The 22,838-nt window shown below is 47.3% G+C and overlaps 1 protein-coding gene across 7 annotated transcripts in view; it reads right to left on the reverse strand.

The window, feature by feature from the left end:
• The window catches only part of LOC135056146 (nuclear factor 7, ovary-like), a 108,222-nt gene that overhangs the window by 58,357 nt on the left and 27,027 nt on the right, over nt 1-22,838 (reverse strand). For 3 of the 7 annotated variants that reach the window (XM_063960968.1, XM_063960962.1, XM_063960965.1), the window contains exons 2-3: nt 1,038-1,151; nt 100-363 (exon numbers count right to left, since the gene is read on the reverse strand). The exons of 1 other annotated variant lie outside the window; for it this stretch is intronic. The gene's annotated coding sequence lies outside the window, so the exon portion shown is untranslated. Of the gene's footprint in view, nt 1-99; nt 364-473; nt 613-1,037; nt 1,152-22,838 lie in introns of those variants that run through there. 3 more of the 7 variants (XM_063960967.1, XM_063960966.1, XM_063960964.1) reach the window with 3 other exon arrangements.

Here is a 22,838-nt window from a genome sequence, read left to right on the forward strand (position 1 = left end):
CAAACCCACTTGTGGTTTGCACAATAGTTTGCAATACTGCACCAATAATTATTTTCACAAACCTTTTGTTACTCGGTTATACAAAAAAGTATTATTTACCCGTTTGTGTTCCTGTTGATGTTTGACCGAGCAGACTGGAATTGCACAACTACTGTATATTATGAATAGTTGTTTCTGTGTAGTGCTGGTCAGTCCTGGAACTGTACTTTGTAATCAGGCCAGGAATACAGTATAACAGTATAATTCCGGTCCCTTCTGTGTATCCAGCACCCAATCACCACAGACCTGGCAGAAGTTGTGTCCACAGCTCAGTGTTACTGTTTAGACAAAGAGAAGTTACTCCTCCCTCAGATCAGCAGAAACCTACAAAGGCATTTCAGAAAACACCGTTAAATAAAATAAAAAAGGGGTTTCTTTTTTTAAATAATCTTGTAGAACATATAACAGAACTTGTTTTACCCAATTCCACTTACAAGGCACAGCAAGTTCCACTCTGCTGGTGTCTATCAAAATGGCGTGTCTGTAATATATTAAAAAGAACTTCCTCCTAAACTTGACTTGCAGGCTGCTCATTTCACTTTCACATACAGCTATGTACTCTCTTTTGAGGAACAAAGAATAATTTGAATACAACCCACTGAGATTTAAAGGGACACTGCTACTTTATTTATTTATTTTTATCAAGAAATAAACCATGCTTTTAAAGTGGTATTTAATTTCAATTATTATTATTATTTTTTTAAATATTTGACACACCTGTTTGCATAACACCCTTAGTCACGCTGCCTAGGTAGTGCTATATGCAACACAGGCAATCTCTTCAACTGCTGAAGAACTACAAACCTCAGCATGCTTGAACTATAGATTAACGGTTGGAGTGATATGTTATGCTTCCTGATCGTTTTCTTTTAAGGTTTTTTGATAGATATATATATATATATATATATATATATTTATTTTGCTTGGCATTGTAAGCAGTTTGTGGTAAACTATGCTGGTGTGAGATGTATAGAGGTGTAGTTTATCACTTAACTTACTCCACCTGCTTTCACCTTCAGGCTGCTAAAGTAGGGTGACCATATTATCCCTTTTACCTGGGACGCTCATGGATTACACAGGTTCTGTGGCTGGCTGACTTCAAGCCTACATTTCTTTAAAATAAACAAAAAAACAAACAAACAATTTTATTGTGTTTATCAAATAAGATTGCAAAACATAAATACAAGGAGTAGTGGAGACATACGAAAGAGCCAGGGGAATATAAAAATTCCTTGAACAGATCAGTAAACATACATAAATCATGACATAGAAATCTCTTTATCAGATCTGCAAGGAGGAGAAAAAGTAGCCGTCTCCATTCCAGCAAATATATTATATAAGCAACCTAAAACCAATATTATATTATAACAAAATACCGTTTTTATTTTTTATGATAGAAAAGTAAAGAAGAAGAAAAGAATGGAAAAAGAAAAAAGATAGCAAAGAGGAAAAAGTAGAGGAGAGAAGCGACGGAAGGGGGAGGGAGTAAACAATCATTTCATAGTGGAAATATTTCAACATATATTGAAGTCTGTAAATGGGCATCCAGATAGTACACAATGGGGCAGATGTATTAAGCTTGGAGAAGTGATAAAGCAGTGATAAGCGCAAGGTGATAACGCACCAGCCTATCAGCTCCTAACTGTAAATTTACATATTGGAGCTGATTGGCTGGTGCATTATCACCTTGCACTCATCACTGCTTTATCACTTCTCCAGGCTTAATACATCTGCCCCACTATAACAAAGCATTCCTAGAGAGTACAATTAAGAAAAAAGGAGGAGGACGAGTCTCCTCCTAGATTGGAAATCATTCTAGTGTAATCTACGTTTTAGCGACCAAGTTGTGTTGTCAAAGATTTGCATAATACGTGAACTTACATTTTGTGGTAAATACCTCAAGTAAAGACTCCGCCTTTTATAACATTTCTCTACTCCTTTCTCAATATCTAGCAATGCAGTTTTACGGTCAAAATAGAGGACATTAAGTAATTCAGTTTTCAACAAAGATAACGTAGGAGCAGATTTTGATGTCCAAAAAGATAGAAGGAGTTTTTTGGCCAGCGTAACCAGTATCACTAAAAAGGGCAGACTAGAGCTATGCAATAAGGAAGGCACCCAACCAAAGAAGTCAGCCAACAAAAAGAATTTCCAGGTGTTATTGGTTTTCTGTTGGAGGAAATCATGTAATTTATAACAATCTCTGTACCTTTGGACAATCCCAGACATTGTGTATAAAATTAGCAACTGAGGCAGAACATTTCGGACAAGTACTTTGTATATCAGGGTGCATATAGCTCCTTTGTGCCTGTGAGATATATGCCCTGTTGAGAAATTTAAAATGTATTTCCTGCAGGTGGGCCGAACTTAGCCATTTATAAACATATGGAAGCCGTTTCATAAGACGGGCAGAAGCAATAAAGTCTGGGATGTCAGGAGACCATCCACTCCAGACTCTCTGCCAAGACATATGGGAAGATAAGGTCATTAAATTATTATAGATATATTGTATCTTAAATTTACATTGAGAGATCAAAGTAAAGCGGGAGGACAGGACTGATGGGTTGAAGGAGTCCATAAAGGAGTCATAAGAGCCAGAGATTTTCTTGCTGTTAATGTAATGCCTCATCTGCAGAAATAAAAAGAAGTGGGAGTTGGGAATACCATATAGATCTTTAGTTTGTTGTAAGAAGTACAAGTCACCCACTGGGTCAAAGACATTCCAGATCATGGCTATTCCTTTAGACTTCCATGAAAGTAGGTGCGGAGTCATTAGGGAAGGTGGGAAATCCGGTTTACCCCAGAGAGGTAAATATTTAGTCAAGAAGGGATTTGTCCCCAAACGTTTGTGAATATCTGACCATGCTCTATAAGTATCTCGAAAAAAAATATTATGTTTAACCCCCTCAGGCAGTTTATTCCTCAGTAAATATAGTAATGCAGTCGGGGCATAAGGGTCAAACAATGTTTCCTCTGAAGGTAGGTTAGTAAATAACGATCGAGTTAGACACCAATAAGATAAATATCGGAACGTGGCCGCACAAAAAAAAAAGTATAAATATCAGGAAGGCCAAGCCCACCTTTCTCTTTGGGTAAGAGCAATCTAGCTGGAGCAATTCTCGTTTTTTTGTCATGCCATATGAATTTTTGGAAAATACCATTACACCTATCATGGTCTGATTAGGTCAAAAATAAAGGCAACATTTGCAGCACAAAAGATAATTTAGGAAACAACACGTTCTTAATGATGGCTACCCGTCCCATGAGAGATAGGGGCAATGGCATCCAATTTTTCACAATTTGTGTGATTACAGGGGAAAAATTAGCTGAATATATATTCTGAATGTTAGGAGTAATAATAAGAATTTACTTACCGATAATTCTATTTCTCGGAGTCCGTAGTGGATGCTGGGGTTCCTGAAAGGACCATGGGGAATAGCGGATCCGCAGGAGACAGGGCACAAAAAGTAAAGCTTTAGGATCAGGTGGTGTGCACTGGCTCCTCCCCCTATGACCCTCCTCCAAGCCTCAGTTAGGATACTGTGCCCGGACGAGCGTACACAATAAGGAAGGATTTTGAATCCCGGGTAAGACTCATACCAGCCACACCAATCACACTGTACAACCTGTGATCTGAACCCAGTTAACAGTATGATAACAGCGGAGCCTCTGAAAAGATGGCTCACGACAATAATAACCCGATTTTTGTAACTATGTACAAGTATTGCAGATAATCCGCACTTGGGATGGGCGCCCAGCATCCACTACGGACTCCGAGAAATAGAATTATCGGTAAGTAAATTCTTATTTTCTCTATCGTCCTAGTGGATGTTGGGGTTCCTGAAAGGACCATGGGGATAATACCAAAGCTCCCAAACGGGCGGGAGAGTGCGGATGAGGTCCTCCTTAGCCAGGGTATCAAATTTGTAGGATTTACCAACGTGTTTGCCCCTGACTAAATAGCCGCTCGGCAAAGTTGTAAAGCCGAGACCCCTCGGGCAGCCGCCCAAGATAAGCCCACCTTCCTTGTGGAATGGGCATTTACATATTTTGGCTGTGGCAGGCCTGCCACAGAATGTGCAAGCTGAATTGTATTACACATCCAACTAGCAATAGTCTGCTTAGAAGCAAGAGCACCCAGTTTGTTGGGTGCATACAGGATAACAGCAAGTCAGTTTTCCTGACTCCAGCCGTCCTGGAACCTATATTTACAGGGCCCTGACAACATCTAGCAACCTGGAGACCTCCAAGTCCCTAGTAGGCGCAAGGCACCAAAATAAGCTGGTTCAGGTGAAACACTGACACCACCTTAGGGAGAGAACTGGGGACGAGTCCGCAGCTCTACCCTGTCCAAATGGACAACCAGATATGGGCTTTTTTGAGAAAAAAACCACCAATTTGACACTCGCCTGGTCCAGGCCAGGGCCAAGAGCATGGTCACTTTTCATGTGAGATGCTTCAAATCCACAGATTTGACTGGTTTTAAACCAATGTGATTTGAGGAATCCCAGAACTACGTTGAGATCCCACAGTGCCACTGGAGGCACAAAAGGGGGTTGTATATGCAATACTCCCTTGACAAACTTCTGGACTTCAGGAACTGAAGCCACTTCTTTCTGGAAGAAAATCGACAGGGCCGAAATTTGAACCTTAATGGACCCCAATTTGAGGCCCATAGACACTCCTGTTTGCAGGAAATGCAGGAATCGACCGAGTTGAAATTTCTTCGTGGGGCCTTTCTGGCCTCACACCACGCAACATATTTTTGCCACATGTGGTGATAATGTTGTGCGGTCACCTCCTTTCTGGCTTTGACCAGGGTAGGAATGACCTCTTCCGGAATGCCTTTTTCCCTTAGGATCCGGCGTTCCACCGCCATGCCGTCAAACGCAGCTGCGGTAAGTCTTGGAACAGACATGGTACTTGCTGAAACAAGTCCCTTCTTAGCGGCAGAGGCCATAAGTCCTCTGTGAGCATCTCTTGAAGTTCCGGGTACCAAGTCCTTCTTGGCCAATCCGGAGCCATGAGTATAGTTCTTACTCCTCTACGTCTTATAAGTCTCAGTACCTTAGGTATGAGAAGCAGAGGATGGAACACATACACCGACTGGTACATCCATGGTGTTACCAGAACGTCCACAGCTATTGCCTGAGGGTCTCTTAACCTGGCGCAATACCTGTCCCGTTTTTTGTTCAGACGGGACGCCATCATGTCCACCTTTGGTATTTCCCAACGGTTTACAATCATGTGGAAAACTTCCCGATGAAGTTTCCACTCTGCCGGGTGGAGGTCGTGCCTGCTGAGGAAATCTGCTTCCCAGTTTCCATTCCCGGAATGAAACACTGCTGACAATGCTATCACATGATTTTCCGCCCAGCGAAAAGTCCTTGCAGTTTTTGCCATTGCCCTCCTGCTTCTTGTGTCGCCCTGTCTGTTTACGTGGGCGACTGCCGTGATGTTTTTCCCACTGGATCAATACCGGCTGACCTTGAAGCAGAGGTCTTGCTAAGCTTAGAGTATTATAAATTTACCCTTAGCTCCAGTATATTTATGTGGAGAAAAGTCTCCAGACTTGATCACACTCCCTGGAAATTTTTTCCTTGTGTGACTGCTCCCCAGCCTCTCGGGCTGGCCTCCGTGGTCACCAGCATCCAATCCTGAATGCCGAATCTGCGGCCCTCTAGAAGATGAGCACTCTGTAACCACCACAGGAGAGACACCCTTGTCCTTGGATATAGGGTTATCCGCTGATGCATATGAAGATGCGATCCGGACCATTTGTCCAGCAGATCCCACTGAAAAATTCTTGCGTGAAATCTGCCGAATGGAATTGCTTCGTAGGAAGTCACCATCTTTACCAGGACCCTTGTGCAATGATGCACTGATTTTAGGAGGTTCCTGACTAGCTCGGATAACTCCCTGGCTTTCTCTTCCGGGAGAAACACCTTTTTCTGGACTGTGTCCAGAATCATCCCTAGGCACAGCAGACTTGTCGTCGGGATCAGCTGCGATTTTGGAGTATTTAGAATCCACCCGTGCTGTTGTAGCAGTATCCGAGATAGTGCTACTCCGACCTCCAACTGTTCCCTGGACTTTGCCCTTATCAGGAGATCGTCCAAGTAAGGGATAATTAAGACGCCTTTTCTTCGAAGAAGAATCATCATTTCGGCCATTACCTTGGTAAAGACCCGGGGTGCCGTGGACAATCCAAACGGCAGCGTCTGAAACTGATAGTGACAGTTCTGTACCACGAACCTGAGGTACCCTTAGTGAGAAGGGCAAATTTTGGACATGGAGGTAAGCATCCCTGATGTCTCGGGACACTATATAGTCCCCTTCTTCCTGGTTCGTTATCACTGCTCTGAGTGACTCCATCTTGATTTGAACCTTTGTAAGTGTTCAAATTTTTTTAGATTTAGAATAGGTCTCACCTAGCCTTCTGGCTTCAGTACCACAATATAATGTGGAATAATACCCCTTTTCTTGTTGTAGGAGGGGTAATTTGATTATCACCTGCTGGGAATACAGCTTGTGAATTGTTTCCCATACTGCCTCCTTGTCGGAGGGAGACCTTGGTAAACCAGACTTCAGGAGCCTGCGAAGGGGAAACGTCTCGACATTCCAATCTGTACCCCTGGGATACTACATGTAGGATCCAGGGGTCCTGTACGGTCCCAGCGTCATGCTGAGAGCTTGGCAGAAGCGGTGGAACGCTTCTGTTCCTGGGAATGGGCTGCCTGCTGCAGTCTTCTTCCCTTTCCTCTATCCCTGGGCAGATATGACTCTTATAGGGACGAAAGGACTGAGGCTGAAAAGACGGTGTCTTTTTCTGCAGAGATGTGACTTAGGGTAAAAACGGTGGATTTTCCAGCAGTTGCCGTGGCCACCAGGTCCGATGGACCGACCCCAAATAACTCCTCTTCCTTTATACGGCAATACACCTTTGTGCCGTTTGGAATCTGCATCACCTGACCACTGTCGTGTCCATAAACATCTTCTGGCAGATATGGACATCGCACTTACTCTTGATGCCAGAGTGCAAATATCCCTCTGTGCATCTCGCATATATAGAAAATGCATCCTTTAAATGCTCTATAGTCAATAAAATACTGTCCCTGTCAAGGGTATCAATATTTTTAGTCAGGGAATCCGACCAAGCCACCCCAGCTCTGCACATCCAGGCTGAGGCGATCGCTGGTCGCAGTATAACACCAGTATGTGTGTATATACTTTTTAGGATATTTTCCAGCCTCCTGTCAGCTGGCTCCTTGAGGACGGCCCTATCTATAGACGGCACCGCCACTTGTTTTGATAAGCGTGTGAGCGCCTTATCCACCCTAAGGGGTGTTTCCCAACGCGCCCTAACTTCTGGCGGGAAAGGGTATACCGCCCATAATTTTCTATCGGGGGGAACCCACGCATCATCACACACTTCATTTAATTTATCGGATTCAGGAAAAACTACGGTAGTTTTTTCACATCCCACATAATACCCTCTTTTGTGGTACTTGTAGTATCAGAAATATGTAACACCTCCTTCATTGCCCTTAACGTGTGGCCCTAATAAGGAATACGTTTGTTTATTCACCGTCGACACTGGATTCAGTGTCCGTGTCTGTGTCTGTGTCGACCGACTAAAGTAAACGGGCGTTTTAAAACCCCTGACGGTGTTTCTGAGACCTCTGGACCGGTACTAATTGTTTGTCGGCCGTCTCATGTCGTCAACCGACCTTGCAGCGTGTTGACATTATCACGTAATTCCCTAAATAAGCCATCCATTCCGGTGTCGAACTCCCTAGAGAGTGACATCACCATTACAGGCAATTGCTCCGCCTCCTCACCAACATCGTCCTCATACATGTCGACACACACGTACCGACACACAGCACACACACAGGGAATGCTCTGATAGAGGACAGGACCCACTAGCCCTTTGGAGAGACAGAGGGAGAGTTTGCCAGCACACACCAAAAACGCTATAATTATATAGGGACAACCTTATATAAGTGTTTTCCCTTATAGCATCTTTTATATATTTCTAACGCCAAATTAGTGCCCCCCCTCTCTGTTTTAACCCTGTTTCTGTAGTGCAGTGCAGGGGAGAGCCTGGGAGCCTTCCCTCCAGCCTTTCTGTGAGGGAAAATGGCGCTGTGTGCTGAGGAGATAGGCCCCGCCCCTTTTTCGGCGGGCTCGTCTCCCGCTCTTTAATGGATTCTGGCAGGGGTTAAATATCTCCATATAGCCCCCGGAGGCTATATGTGAGGTATTTTTAGCCAAAAAAGGTTTTCATTTGCCTCCCAGGGCGCCCCCCTCCCAGCGCCCTGCACCCTCAGTGACTGCCGTGTGAAGTGTGCTGAGAGGAAATGGCGCACAGCTGCAGTGCTGTGCGCTACCTTAAGAAGACTGAGGAGTCTTCTGCCGCCGATTCTGGACTTCTTCTCGTTTCAGCATCTGCAAGGGGGCCGGCGGCGAGGCTCCGGTGACCATCCAGGCTGTACCTGTGATCGTCCCTCTGGAGCTAATGTCCAGTAGCCAAAGAAGCCAATCCATCCTGCACGCAGGTGAGTTCACTTCTTCTCCCCTAAGTCCCTCGTTGCAGTGATCCTGTTGCCAGCAGGACTCACTGTAAAATAAAAAACCTAAGCTAAACTTTTCTAAGCAGCTCTTTAGGAGAGCCACCTAGATTGCACCCTTCTCGGCCGGGCACAAAAATCTAACTGAGGCTTGCAGGAGGGTCATAGGGGGAGGAGCCAGTGCACACCACCTGATCCTAAAGCTTTACTTTTTGTGCCCTGTCTCCTGCGGAGCCGCTATTCCCCATGGTCCTTTCAGGAACCCCAGCATCCACTAGGACGATAGAGAAAATAAGAATTTACTCACCGGTAATTCTATTTCTCGTAGTCCGTAGTGGATGCTGGGAACTCCGTAAGGACCATGGGGAATAGACGGGCTCCGCAGGAGACTGGGCACTCTAAGAAAGAATTAGGACTACTGGTGTGCACTGGCTCCTCCCTCTATGCGCCTCCTCCAGACCTCAGTTAGGGAAACTGTGCCCGCAAGAGCTGACACAACAAGGAAAGGATTTGGAATCCCGGGTAAGACTCATACCAGCCACACCAATCACACCGTACAACTCGTGATAACTATACCCAGTTAATAGTATGAATAACAACTGAGCCTCACTGAACAGATGGCTCATAACAATAACCCTTTAGTTAGGCAATAACTATATACAAGTATTGCAGACAATCCGCACTTGGGATGGGCGCCCAGCATCCACTACGGACTACGAGAAATAGAATTACCGGTGAGTAAATTCTTATTTTCTCTGACGTCCTAGTGGATGCTGGGAACTCCGTAAGGACCATGGGGATTATACCAAAGCTCCCAAACGGGCGTGAGAGTGCTGATGACTCTGCAGCACCGAATGAGCAAACTCAAGGTCCTCCTCGGCCAGGGTATCAAACTTGTAGAATTTTGCAAACGTGTTTGATCCCGACCAGGTAGCAGCTCGGCAAAGTTGTAAAGCCGAGACCCCTCGGGCAGCCGCCCAAGAAGAGCCCACCTTCCTCGTGGAATGGGCTTTTACTGATTTAGGATGCGGCAATCCAGCCGCAGAGTGTGCAAGTTGAATCGTGGAGCAGATCCAGCGAGCAATAGTCTGCTTAGAAGCAGGAGCACCCAGCTTGTTGGGTGCATGCAGGATAAACAGCGAGTCAGTCTTTCTGACTCTAGCTGTCCTGGAAACATAGATTTTCAGGGCCCGGACTACGTCCAGCAACTTGGAAGCCTCCAAGTCCCGAGTAGCCGCAGGCACCACAATAGGTTGGTTCAAATGAAACGCTGATACCACCTTAGGGAGAAATTGGCGACGAGTCCTCAATTCTGCTCTGTCCATATGGAAGATCAGATAGGGGCTTTTACAGGACAAAGCCGCCAATTCTGACACCCGCCTAGCCGAAGCCAAGGCCAAAAGCATGACCACTTTCCACGTGAGATATTTTAATTCCACGGTCTGAAGTGGCTCAAACCAATGTGATTTTAGGAAATCCAACACAACTTTGAGATCCCAAGGTGCCACTGGGGGCACAAAAGGGGGCTGAATATGCAGCACTCCCTTAACAAACGTCTGAACTTCAGGCAGTGAAGCCAGTTCTTTTTGAAAGAAAATAGACAGGGCCGAAATCTGGACTTTAATGGATCCCAATTTTAGGCCCATAGTCACTCCTGACTGTAGGAAGTGCAGAAATCGACCCAGCTGAAATTCTTCAGTGGGGGCCTTCATAGCCTCACACCAAGCAACATATTTTCGCCATATGCGGTGATAATGTTTTGCTGTCACAGCCTTCCTAGCTTTTATCAGCGTAGGAATGACTTCAACCGAAATGCCCTTTTCCATCAGGATCCGGCGTTCAACCGCCATGCCGTCAAACGCAGCAGCGGTAAGTCTTGGAACAGACAGGACCCCTGCTGTAGCAGGTCCTGTCTGAGAGGCAGAGGCCATGGGTCCTCTGAGATCATTTCTTGTAGTTCCGGGTACCAAGTCCTTCTTGGCCAATCCGGAACGATGAGTATAGTTCTTACTCCTCTCTCTTTTTTATTATCCTCAGCACCTTTGGTATGAGAGGAAGAGGAGGGAACACATAAACCGACTGGTACACCCACGGTGTCACTAGAGCGTCCACAGCTATCGCCTGAGGGTCCCTTGACCTGGCGCAATATCTTTTTAGCTTTTTGTTGAGGCGGGACGCCATCATGTCCACCTGTGGCCTTTCCCAACGATTTACAATCAGCTGGAAGACTTCTGGATGAAGTCCCCACTCTCCCGGGTGGAGGTCGTGCCTGCTGAGGAAGTCTGCTTCCCAGTTGTCCACTCCCGGAATGAACACTGCTGACAGTGCTATCACGTGATTTTCCGCCCATCGGAGAATCCTTGTGGCTTCTGCCATCGCCATCCTGCTTCTTGTGCCGCCCTGTCGGTTTACATGGGCGACCGCCGTGATGTTGTCTGACTGAATCAGCACCGGCTGGTTTTGAAGCAGGGGTCTTGCCTGACGTAGGGCATTGTAAATGGCCCTTAGTTCCAGAATATTTATGTGTAGGGAAGCCTCCTGACTCGACCATTGTCCTTGGAAGTTTCTTCCCCGAATGACTGCCCCCCAACCTCGGAGGCTTGCATCCGTGGTCACCAGGACCCAGTCCTGTATGCCGAATCTGCGGCCCTCGAGAAGATGAGCACTCTGCAGCCACCACAGCAGAGACACCCTGGCCCTCGGGGACAGGGTGATCAGCCGATGCATCTGAAGATGCGATCCGGACCACTTGTCTAACAGATCCCACTGAAAGATCCTTGCATGGAACCTGCCGAATGGAATTGCCTCGTAAGAAGCTACCATCTTTCCCAGGACTCACGTGCAGTGATGCACCGACACCTGTTTTGGTTTCAGGAGGTCTCTGACCAGAGATGACAACTCCTTGGCCTTCTCCTCCGGGAGAAACACCTTCTTCTGTTCTGTGTCCAGAACCATACCCAGGAACAGCAGACGCGTCGTAGGAACCAGCTGCGACTTTGGAATATTCAGAATCCAGCCGTGCTGTTGTAGCACTTCCTGAGATAGTGCTACTCCGACCAACAACTGCTCCCTGGACCTCGCCTTTATAAGGAGATCGTCCAAGTACGGGATAATTATAACTCCCTTCTTTCGAAGGAGTATCATCATTTCGGCCATTACTTTGGTAAATACCCTCGGTGCCGTGGACAGACCAAACGGCAACGTCTGGAATTGGTAATGGCAGTCCTGTACCACAAAACGGAGGTACACCTGGTGAGGTGGGTAAATGGGGACATGCAGGTAAGCATCCTTGATGTCCAGTGATACCATGTAATCCCCCTCTTCCAGGCTTGCAATAACCGCCCTGAGCGATTCCATTTTGAACTTGAACTTTCTTATATAAGTGTTCAAGGATTTCAAATTTAGAATGGGTCTCACCGAACCGTCTGGTTTCGGTACCACAAACATTGTGGAATAGTAACCCCGTCCCTGTTGAAGGAGGGGAACTTTTATTATCACCTGCTGGAGGTACAGCTTGTGAATTGCCGCCAGCACTACCTCCCTGTCCTGGGGAGTAGTTGGCAAGGCTGATTTGAGGTAACGGCGAGGGGGAGACGTCTCGAATTCCAGCTTGTAGCCCTGAGATACCACTTGTAGAACCCAGGGATCCACCTGTGAGCGAACCCACCGGTCGCTTAAGTTCCGGAGACGGTCCCCCACCGCACCTGGCTTCACCAGTGGAGCCCCAGCGTCATGCGGTGGATTTAGTGGAAGCAGGGGAGGATTTTTGTTCTTGGGAACTGGCTGTATGGTGCAGCTTTTTCCCTCTACCCCTGCCTCTGGGCAGAAAGGACGCGCCTTTAACCCGCTTGCCTTTCTGGGGCCGAAAGGACTGTACCTGATAGTACGGTGCTTTCTTAGGCTGTGAGGGAACCTGAGGTAAAAATGTCGACTTCCCAGCTGTTGCTGTGGAAACGAGGTCCGAGAGACCATCCCCAAACAATTCCTCACCCTTGTAAGGCAAAACCTCCATGTGCCTTTTAGAATCCGCATCACCTGTCCACTGCCGAGTCCATAATACTCTCCTGGCAGAAATGGACATTGCATTAATTCTAGATGCCAGCCGGCAAATATCCCTCTGTGCATCTCTCATATATAAGACTACGTCTTTAATATGCTCTATGGTTAGTAATACAGTGTCCCTGTCAAGAGAATCAATGTTATCAGACAGGGAATCAGACCACGCTGCTGCAGCACTGCACATCCATGCTGAAGCAATAGCAGGTCTCAGTATAGTACCTGAGTGTGTATATACAGATTTCAGGATAGCCTCCTGCTTTCTATCCGCAGGCTCCTTTAAGGCGGCCGTATCCTGAGACGGCAGTGCCACCTTTTTTGACAAGCGTGTGAGCGCTTTATCCACCCTCGGGGATGTCTCCCAACGTAACCTGTCCTCTGGCGGGAAAGGGTACGCCATCAGTAACTTTTTAGAAATCACTAGTTTCTTATCGGGGGAAGCCCACGCTTCTTCACACACTTCATTCAACTCATCTGATGGGGGAAAAAACCACTGGTTGCTTTTTCTCCCCAAACATAATACCCTTTTTAGTGGTACCTGGGTTAATGTCAGAAATGTGCAACACATTTTTGATTGCCGTAATCATGCAACGGATGGCCCTAGTGGAATGTACATTAGTCTAGTCATCGTCGACACTGGAGTCAGACTCCGTGTCGACATCTGTGTCTGCCATCTGAGGTAGCGGGCGTTTTTGAGCCCCTGATGCCCTTTGAGACGCCTGGGAAGGCACTGGCTGAGAAGCCAGCTGTCCCACAGCTGTTATGTCATTGAACCTTTTATGTAAGGAGTTGACACTGTCGTGTAAAACCTTCCACATAACCATCCATTCTGGTGTCGACCCCGCAGGGGGTGACATCACATTTATCGGCACCTGCTCCGCCTCCACATAAGCCTCCTCATCAAACATGTCGACACAGCCGTACCGACACACTGCACACACACAGGGAATGCTCTGACTGAGGACAGGACCCCACAAAGTCCTTTGGGGAGACAGAGAGAGAGTATGCCAGCACACACCACAGCGCTATATAAACAGGGATTTACACTACACAAAGTGATTTTCCCTATAGCAGCTATATAAACACAGTTTGCGCCTAAATTTAGTGCCCCCCCTCTCTTTTTTACCCTTTGAGCCTGGAAACTGCAGGGGAGAGCCTGGGGAGCTGTCTTCCAGCGGAGCTGTGAAGAGGAAATGGCGCCAGTGTGCTAAGGGAGATAGCCCCGCCCCCTTCACGGCAGGCTTCTCCCGCTCTTTTATTAATATTATGGCAGGGGATTTTTGCACATATATAGTTTATTAGACTATATTATGTGCTGTTTGCCAATTTAAGGTACTCTAATTGCAGCCCAGGGCGCCCCCCCCAGCGCCCTGCACCCATCAGTGACCGGAGTATGTGGTGTGCATAGGGAGCAATGGCGCACAGCTGCAGTGCTGTGCGCTACCTTAATGAAGACCGGAGTCTTCAGCCGCCGATTTCCAGGACGTTCTTCTTGCTTCTGGCTCTGCAAAGGGGACGGCGGCGCGGCTCCGGGACCGGACGACCGAGGCTGGGCCTGTGTTCGATCCCTCTGGAGCTAATGGTGTCCAGTAGCCTAGAAGCCCAAGCTAGCTGCAAGCAGGTAGGTTCGCTTCTCTCCCCTAAGTCCCTCGTAGCAGTGAGTCTGTTGCCAGCAGATCTCACTGAAAATAAAAAACCTAATAAATACTTTCTTTACTAGAAGCTCAGGAGAGCCCCTAGTGTGCAACCAGCTCGAGCCGGGCACAGATTCTAACTGAGGTCTGGAGGAGGGGCATAGAGGGAGGAGCCAGTGCACACCAGTAGTCCTAATTCTTTCTTAGAGTGCCCAGTCTCCTGCGGAGCCCGTCTATTCCCCATGGTCCTTACGGAGTTCCCAGCATCCACTAGGACGTCAGAGAAAAAAATACCTAAGTACTTCAGTTGGGCCGTTACTACCTGAAATGAAGAGGGAGTGGAGCAGTGAAGTAAAAGATCAGGTCTAGTCACAGGGAGTACTTCCGATTTAACCACATTAACTTTGTAGCTGGCAAAAGAGCTAAATGTGGATATTTTGAGCAAAATAGAAGGAATTGAAATGGAAGCTTGTGACACAAACAACATGTCACCTGTGAACAGTGACAATTTAAGGTCTTCTTTACCCAATTTAATACCATTGAAAGGGTTAGCTCATAAAGCGATAGCTAAGGGTTCTAGGGCAAGTGAAGTGAAGAATAGGAGGGGAGAGAGGGGGCAACCTTGCCTGGTACCCCTACAGACACAAATGGGCTCAGATATAAAATTATTAGCTAGTATTATGGTGGCCAATCCCGGGATCGGCGGGATCCCGGGATTTAGGGGCAAAAATGGCCAGGATTCAATCCCGGGATTGGAAGCTCCAATCCCGGGGATTGAGGGATCAGCGTTGAGCGTCCACAGGACGCTCAGACGCTGCCCGGCTTCCTTGTTCCGGCTCCCTAGCGCAGCGTGAGAGGTCACGCTGCGCCGTCAGCCGCTGCACGGAGCCGCCAGCAGCATTCAGTAGATGTTCCCTGCCCGCCCGCCCCCGGTATATGGTGAGTTATGTGTGCGGGGCGGGGTGGGGCGAGGGGGCGGCCACACAGCAAAAGGCCAATCCCGGGATTGGCCATTTTTCAATCCCGATACCCGGGATTGAAAAAATGGCCCAGAATTGGCTTCCCTAGCTAGTATCTTTGAGGTGAAGGCCGAATTTAACATCTGAATAAGTGAGAAGATTCAGGCGGAAAAGCCAAAATTGCGCAGTTTCATACAGGTGATCCCAGACCACTAGGTCAAACGCTTTCTCAGCATCAAGCGACAGTAGAAGATGAAGATCATTTACGTGGATATCATCTAAATGTTGGAGGACAGCCAGGACCTTTCGGATGTTAATGACCTCATTGCGGCCCCAAACAAAGCCTGTCTGGTCATGGTGCACCAGGGATGGGAACACCCATTTGAATCTCTCCGCCAAAATCTTGGTAAAAAGCTGGTAATCCACATTCTATAATGATATGGGGCAATAGGAACTCGGAAGTGTGCGATCCCTGCCTGGTATCGGTAAAACCTTAATTATAGCATCATTGAAATAGGGTGGAAGCTTATTGTCTGTAAAAAAAAGTTAAAAAGGTTAGTAAGGGGTTGGGAGAGTGAAGATTGGAGGAGTTTATAGAATTCCCCAGTATACACATCCGGAGCTGGAGATTTACCAAGTTTAAGGGATTTAATAACTGATAAGACCTCAACCTCCGAGACAGGACAAGTCAAAGAAACAACTTGTGACTGTCAATGTAGGAAGGGAAATTTTATTCCCAAAAATATATTTGTTAGTGACATCTATCGGGTCTTGGGAATACAAGTCAGTATAAAAAAAGTGTAAGACTTTAATGATGGACGGCCCCTTCGTTTGAATCTCCCCCGCAGAATCTTTTAGGGCTAAAATAGCAGAACTAGTCCTCTCACTCCGCAAAGATTAGAAAGCAGTTTACTGTTTTTATTGCCGTATTTGTGAAATAAAAATCTACTCGACCTAACTCTAGTATCAACCACTTGTTGCATGAAAGTATCAAAAACTAGTTTAGATTCTTCATATTGTGACCTATGAGCTGGGGATGGATCTAATCTCAACGTACGGTAAGCCTGCGTCAAAGTCTTTTGAGAATCAAGAATTAGTGATTGCCTATTTTTTTATGGTGTGAAGCGTAGGATAAAATTTGGCCGTGGACAACCGCTTTGGCAGTTTGCCAATATAAGGCTGGGTCTGAAATGTGTGCAGAATTCGCAAACATATAGTCATTCCAGATAGACTGCAGCATATCTTTAAACGAGATGGAGGATGCTTGAAAGGATGGGAATTGCCAAAGTTTGTAACTGCCTGAAGGGGTCAAGGGAGACAAAAGAAACCAAATAAGAGCATGGTCTTTCAGTCCTAGTGTCTCTATACCGTAACCATCTATTCTAACAGCTAAATCTGAAGCCGGTATTAAATAGTCGATTCTAGAATACATAGTATGAGGGGTTGAATAATAATAAGATTTTACTTACCGGTAAATCTATTTCTCGTAGTCCATAGTGGATGCTGGGGACTCCGTAAGGACCATGGGGATAGACGGGCTCCGCAGGAGACATGGGCACTTTAAGAAAGAATTTAGGTTCTGGTGTGCACTGGCTCCTCCCTCTATGCCCCACCTCCAGACCTCAGTTAGAGAAACTGTGCCCAGAAGAGCTGACAGTACAAGGAAAGGATTTTGGTAATCCAGGGCCAGATTCATACCAGCCACACCAATCACACCGTATAACATGTGATAACAACCAGTTAACAGTATGACAAATAACAGAGCATCAGGTCAAACCCTGATGCAACCATAACTTAACCCTTATTGAAGCAATAACTATATACAAGTATTGCAGAAGAAGTCCACACTTGGGACGGGCGCCCAGCATCCACTACGGACTACGAGAAATAGATTTACCGGTAAGTAAAATCTTATTTTCTCTAACGTCCTAGTGGATGCTGGGGACTCCGTAAGGACCATGGGGATTATACCAAAGCTCCCAAACGGACGGGAGAGTGCGGATGACTCTGCAGCACCGATTGAGCAAACACAAGGTCCTCCTCAGCCAGGGTATCAAACTTGTAGAACTTTGCAAAAGTGTTTGAACCTGACCAAGTAGTCGCTCGGCAAAGCTGTAATGCCGAGACCCCTCGGGCAGCCGCCCAAGAAGAGCCCACCTTCCTAGTGGAATGGGCCTTAACTGATTTTGGCAGCGGCAATCCAGCCGCAGAATGAGCCTGCTGAATCGTGTTACAGATCCAGCGAGCAATAGTTTGCTTTGAAGCAGGAGCACCAAGCTTGTTGGAAGCATACAGGATAAACAAAGACTCTGTTTTCCTGACCCTAGCCGTTCTGGCTACATAAACCTTCAAAGCCCTGACCACATCAAGTAACTCAGAATCCTCCAAGTCAGTAGTAGCCACAGGCACCACAATAGGTTGGTTTATATGAAAGGATGAAACCACTTTCGTCAGAAATTGTGGACGGCTCCGCAATTCTGCTCTATCCGCATGGAAAACCAGATAGGGGCTTTTATGTGACAAAGCCGCCAACTCTGACACACGCCTAGCCGAAGCCAAGGCTAATAGCATGACCACCTTCCACGTGAGATATTTCAACTCCACCGTTTTGAGTGGTTCAAACCAGTGGGCTTTCAGGAAACTCAACACCACGTTAAGATCCCAATGGTGCCACTGGAGGCACAAAAGGGGGCTGAATATGCAGCACTCCTTTTACAAACGTCTGAACTTCAGGTAGAGAAGCCAACTCCTTTTGAAAGAAAATGGATAGGGCCGAAATCTGGACCTTAATGGAACCCAATTTTAGGCCCAAATTCACTCCGGACTGTAGGAAGTGAAGGAAACGGCCCAGCTGGAATTCCTCCGTAGGAGCATTCCTGGCCTCACACCAAGCAACATATTTTCGCCATATACGGTGATAATGTTGAGCGGTCACGTCCTTCCTAGCCTTTATCAGCGTAGGAATGACCTCATCCGGAATGCCTTTCTCTGCTAGGATCCGGCGTTCAACCGCCATGCCGTCAAACGCAGCCGCGGTAAGTCTTGGAACAGATAGGGCCCCTGTTGCAACAAGTCCTGTCTTAGAGGAAGAGGCCACGGGTCCTCTATGAGCATTTCTTGCAGATCTGGATACCAAGTCCTTCTTGGCCAATCTGGAACAATAAGTATTGTTCTCACTCCTCTTTTTCTTATTATCCTCAGCACCTTGGGTATGAGAGGAATAGGAGGAAATACACAGACCGACTGGAACACCCACGGTGTCACCAGGGCGTCTACAGCCATCGCCTGAGGGTCTCTTGACCTGGCGCAATACCTCTGTAGCTTTTTGTTGAGGCGGGATGCCATCATGTCCACCTGTGGCAGTTCCCACCGACTCGTAATCTGTGCGAAGACTTCCTGATGAAGTCCCCACTCTCCCGGGTGGAGGTCGTGTCTGCTGAGGAAGTCTGCTTCCCAGTTGTCCACTCCCGGGATGAACACTGCTGACAGTGCGCTAACGTGACTCTCCGCCCAGCGAAGAATTCTGGTGGCTTCTGCCATCGCCACTCTGCTCCTTGTGCCGCCTTGGCGGTTTACATGAGCCACTGCGGTGATGTTGTCTGACTGAATCAGAACCGGTTGGTCGCGAAGCAGGGTCTCCGCTTGACATAGGGCGTTGTATATGGCCCTTAGTTCCAGGATGTTGATATGAAGGCAAGTCTCTTGACTTGACCACAGACCTTGGAAATTTCTTCCCTGTGTGACTGCACCCCAACCTCAGAGGCTTGCGTCCGTGGTCACCAGGACCCAGTCCTGAATGCCGAATCTGCGGCCCTCGAGAAGGTGAGCGCTCTGCAGCCACCACAGGAGTGACACCCTGGCCCTGGGGGATAGGGTGATTAACCGATGCATCTAAAGATGTGATCCGGACCACTTGTCCAGTAAGTCCCATTGAAAAGTCATTGCATGGAACCTGCCGAAGGGAATGGCCTCGTATGATGCACCATCTTTCCCAGGACACCAGTGCAGTGATGCACTGACACCTGTTTTGGTTTTAATAGGTTCCTGACCAGTGTCATGAGTTCCTGAGCTTTCTCCATCGGGAGATAAACCCTTTTCTGGTCTGTGTCTAGAATCATGCCCAGGAAAGGCAGACGAGTCGTAGGAACCAACTGCGACTTTGGAATATTTAGAATCCAGCCGTGTTGCCATAACACTTCCAGAGAAAGTGCTACGCTGATCAGCAACTGCTCTCTTGATCTCGCTTTTATGAGGAGATCGTCCAAGTATGGGATAATTGTGACTCCTTGCTTCCGCAGGAGTACCATCATTTCCGCCATTACCTTGGTAAATATTCTCGGTGCCGTGGATAGACCAAACGGCAACGTCTGAAATTGGTAATGACAATCCTGTACCACAAATCTGAGGTACGCCTGATGAGGTGGATAAATGGGGACATGAAGGTATGCATCCTTTATGTCCAGAGACACCATAAAATCCCCCCTTCCGGGCTTGCGATGACCGCTCTCAGCGATTCCATCTTGAACTTGAACCTTTTCAGGTATATGTTCAGGGATTTTAAATTCAATATGGGTCTGACCGAACCGTCCGGTTTCGGGACTACAAACATGGTCGAATAATAACCCCTTCCTTGTTGAAGGAGGGGAACCTTGACCACCACCTGTTGAAGATACAATTTGTGAATTGCAGTTAACACTATTTCCCTCTCGTGGGGGGAAGCTGGCAGGGCCGATTTGAGGTATCGGTGAGGGGGCATCTCCTCGAATTCCAGCTTGTATCCATGAGACACAATATCTATTGCCCAGGGATCCAACTGGGAGTGAACCCACTTGTGGCTGAAATTTCGAAGACGTGCCCCCACCGGGCCTAGCTCCGCCTGTGGAGCCCCAGCGTCATGCGGTGGATTTTGTAGAGGCCGGGGAGGACTTCTGTTCCTGGGAACTTGCTGTGTTGTGCAGCTTCTTTCCTCTGCCCCTGCCAAGAAAGGATGCACCTCGGACTTTCTTGTTTTTCTGTGATCGAAGGGACTGCATTTGATAATATGGTGTTCTCTTAGGCTGTGAGGAAACATATGGCAAAAAATTTGACTTTTCAGCAGTAGCTGTGGAGACCAGGTCCGAGAGACCCTCCCCAAACAATTCCTCACCCTTGTACGGTAAAACCTCCATATGCCTTTTTGAGTCGGCATCACCTGTCCATTGCCGAGTCCACAGGACCCTTCTGGCAGAAATTGACATAGCATTTATTCTAGAACCCAGTAGACTAATGTCTCTTTGAGCATCTCTCATATATAGGACAGCGTCTTTAATATGCCCCAAGGCTAACAATATAGTATCCTTGTCTAAGGTATCAATTTTCTCAGACACGGTATCCGTCCATGCTGCTACAGCACTACACACCCAGGCCGACGCGATCGCCGGCCTCAGTAAGGTACTTGAATGTGTATAAATGGACTTTAGGGTAACCTCTTGTTTGCGAACCGCAGCATCTTTGTGGGTAGCCGTATCCTGTGATGACAGGGCTACCTTCTTGGATAAGCGTGTTAAAGCTTTGTCCACCTTAGGGGAGGATTCCCAGCGTAACCTGTCCGTTGGCGGGAAAGGATACGCCATAAGAATCCTTTTGGAAATCTGCAGTTTTTTATCTGGAGATTCCCAAGCCTTTTCACATAACTCATTAAGCTCGTGTGAGGGGGGAAAGGTTACCTCCGGCTTCTTTCCCCCATACATATGTACCCTCTTGTCAGGGACTGGGATTTCCTCTGTGATGTGCAACACATCCTTAATTGCTATAATCATATAACGGATGGATTTGGCCAATTTTGGCTGTAACTTTGCATCATCGTAATCGACACTGGAGTCAGAATCCATGTCGGTATCTGTGCCAACAATTTGGGCTAGTGGGCGCTTCTGAGACCCTGACGGCCTCTGCGACATAGGATCAGGCACGGGTTGGGACCCTGACTGTCCTGAGGCTTCAGCTTTTTCTAAGCTTTTATGCAAGGAATTAACATTATCATTTAAAACCTTCCACATATCCATCCAATCAGGTGTCGGCGGAGACACCACATTCATTTGCTCCCGCTCTGCTTCCACATAGCCTTCCTCATCAGACATGTCGACACAAGCGTACCGACACCACACACACAGGGAATGCCCTTTTTGAAGACAGTTCCCCCACAAGGCCCTTAGGAGAGACAGAGAGAGAGTATGCCAGCACACACCCCAGCGCTATAAACCCAGGAATAACACAGTAACTTAATGTTAACCCAGTAGCTGCTGTTTATATATTGTTTTTTGCGCCTAATTATGTGCCCCCCCTTCTCTTTTTACCCTCTTCTACCGTGTATCTGCAGGGGAGAGCCTGGGGAGCTTCCTCTCAGCGGAGCTGTGGAGAAAAAATGTCGCTGGTGAGTGCTGAGGAAGAAGCTCCGCCCCCTCGGCGGCGGGCTTCTGTCCCGCTTAAATATGCGGGGGCTCATACATATATACAGTGCCCAGCTGTATATATGTTTAACTTTTGCCAAAAGAGGTCCCAAATGCTGCCCAGGGCGCCCCCCCCCTGCGCCCTGCACCCTTACAGTGACCGGAGTATGTGAGGTGTGTGGGAGCAATGGCGCACAGCTGCAGTGCGTTACCTCAGTGAAGAACGGAGTCTTCTGCCGCCTGTGAGGTCTTCTTTGCTTCTCATACTCACCCGGCTTCTGTCTTCCGGCTCTGCGAGGGGGACGGCGACGCGGCTCTGGGATTGGACGGCGAGGGTGAGATCCTGCGTACGATCCCTCTGGAGCTAATGGTGTCCAGTAGCCTAAGAAGCAGGACCTAGCTTCAGAAAGTAGGGCTGCTTCTCTCCCCTCAGTCCCACGATGCAGGGAGTCTGTTGCCAGCAGAGCTCACTGAAAATAAAAAAAACTTTAAAAATACTTTCTCTCAGCAAACTCAGGAGAGCTCACTGAAAAGCACCCAGCTCGTCTGGGCACAGTATCAAACTGAGGTCTGGAGGAGGGGCATAGAGGGAGGAGCCAGTGCACACCAGAACCTAAATTCTTTCTTAAAGTGCCCATGTCTCCTGCGGAGCCCGTCTATCCCCATGGTCCTTACGGAGTCCCCAGCATCCACTAGGACGTTAGAGAAAAGTAAAATCCGTATCAATAGGCTGCTGCACTCGCCAAATATCAACAAGATGTAATTTTCGGATTAGTGAATGCCAAACTTACTGGATGTCTTGATAAAGGCCCTTGCGACCAAAACGCGTCGACAACTATCACCACTCTTTTATATGGAAAAACAGTTCCTCCTTACTTGGATAACATTACCCCCATTGGACATTTCATACACAGTGGGGTTGAATCCCGGAGAACATATTAAGATACCGAGATAGGAGTCAATATACTCCGTTTCGTGTGAGTTGGGGTACGCATTTGGATTGTTGTTCATTGCCAAAGATACCTTGATAGGAGTATCTTGCTTCACTTTTGTGTGAGTTTTGGTACGCAAATTCGACCAGTACCGGTTGCTATACTTCTCTATGATTGGAGATTTATATTAATATGAGAATTCATCATACCTAGTAAAGAT

This window comes from Pseudophryne corroboree, chromosome 3 (assembly GCF_028390025.1).
Source record: "Pseudophryne corroboree isolate aPseCor3 chromosome 3, aPseCor3.hap2, whole genome shotgun sequence".
Taxonomy (NCBI): domain Eukaryota; kingdom Metazoa; phylum Chordata; class Amphibia; order Anura; family Myobatrachidae; genus Pseudophryne; species Pseudophryne corroboree.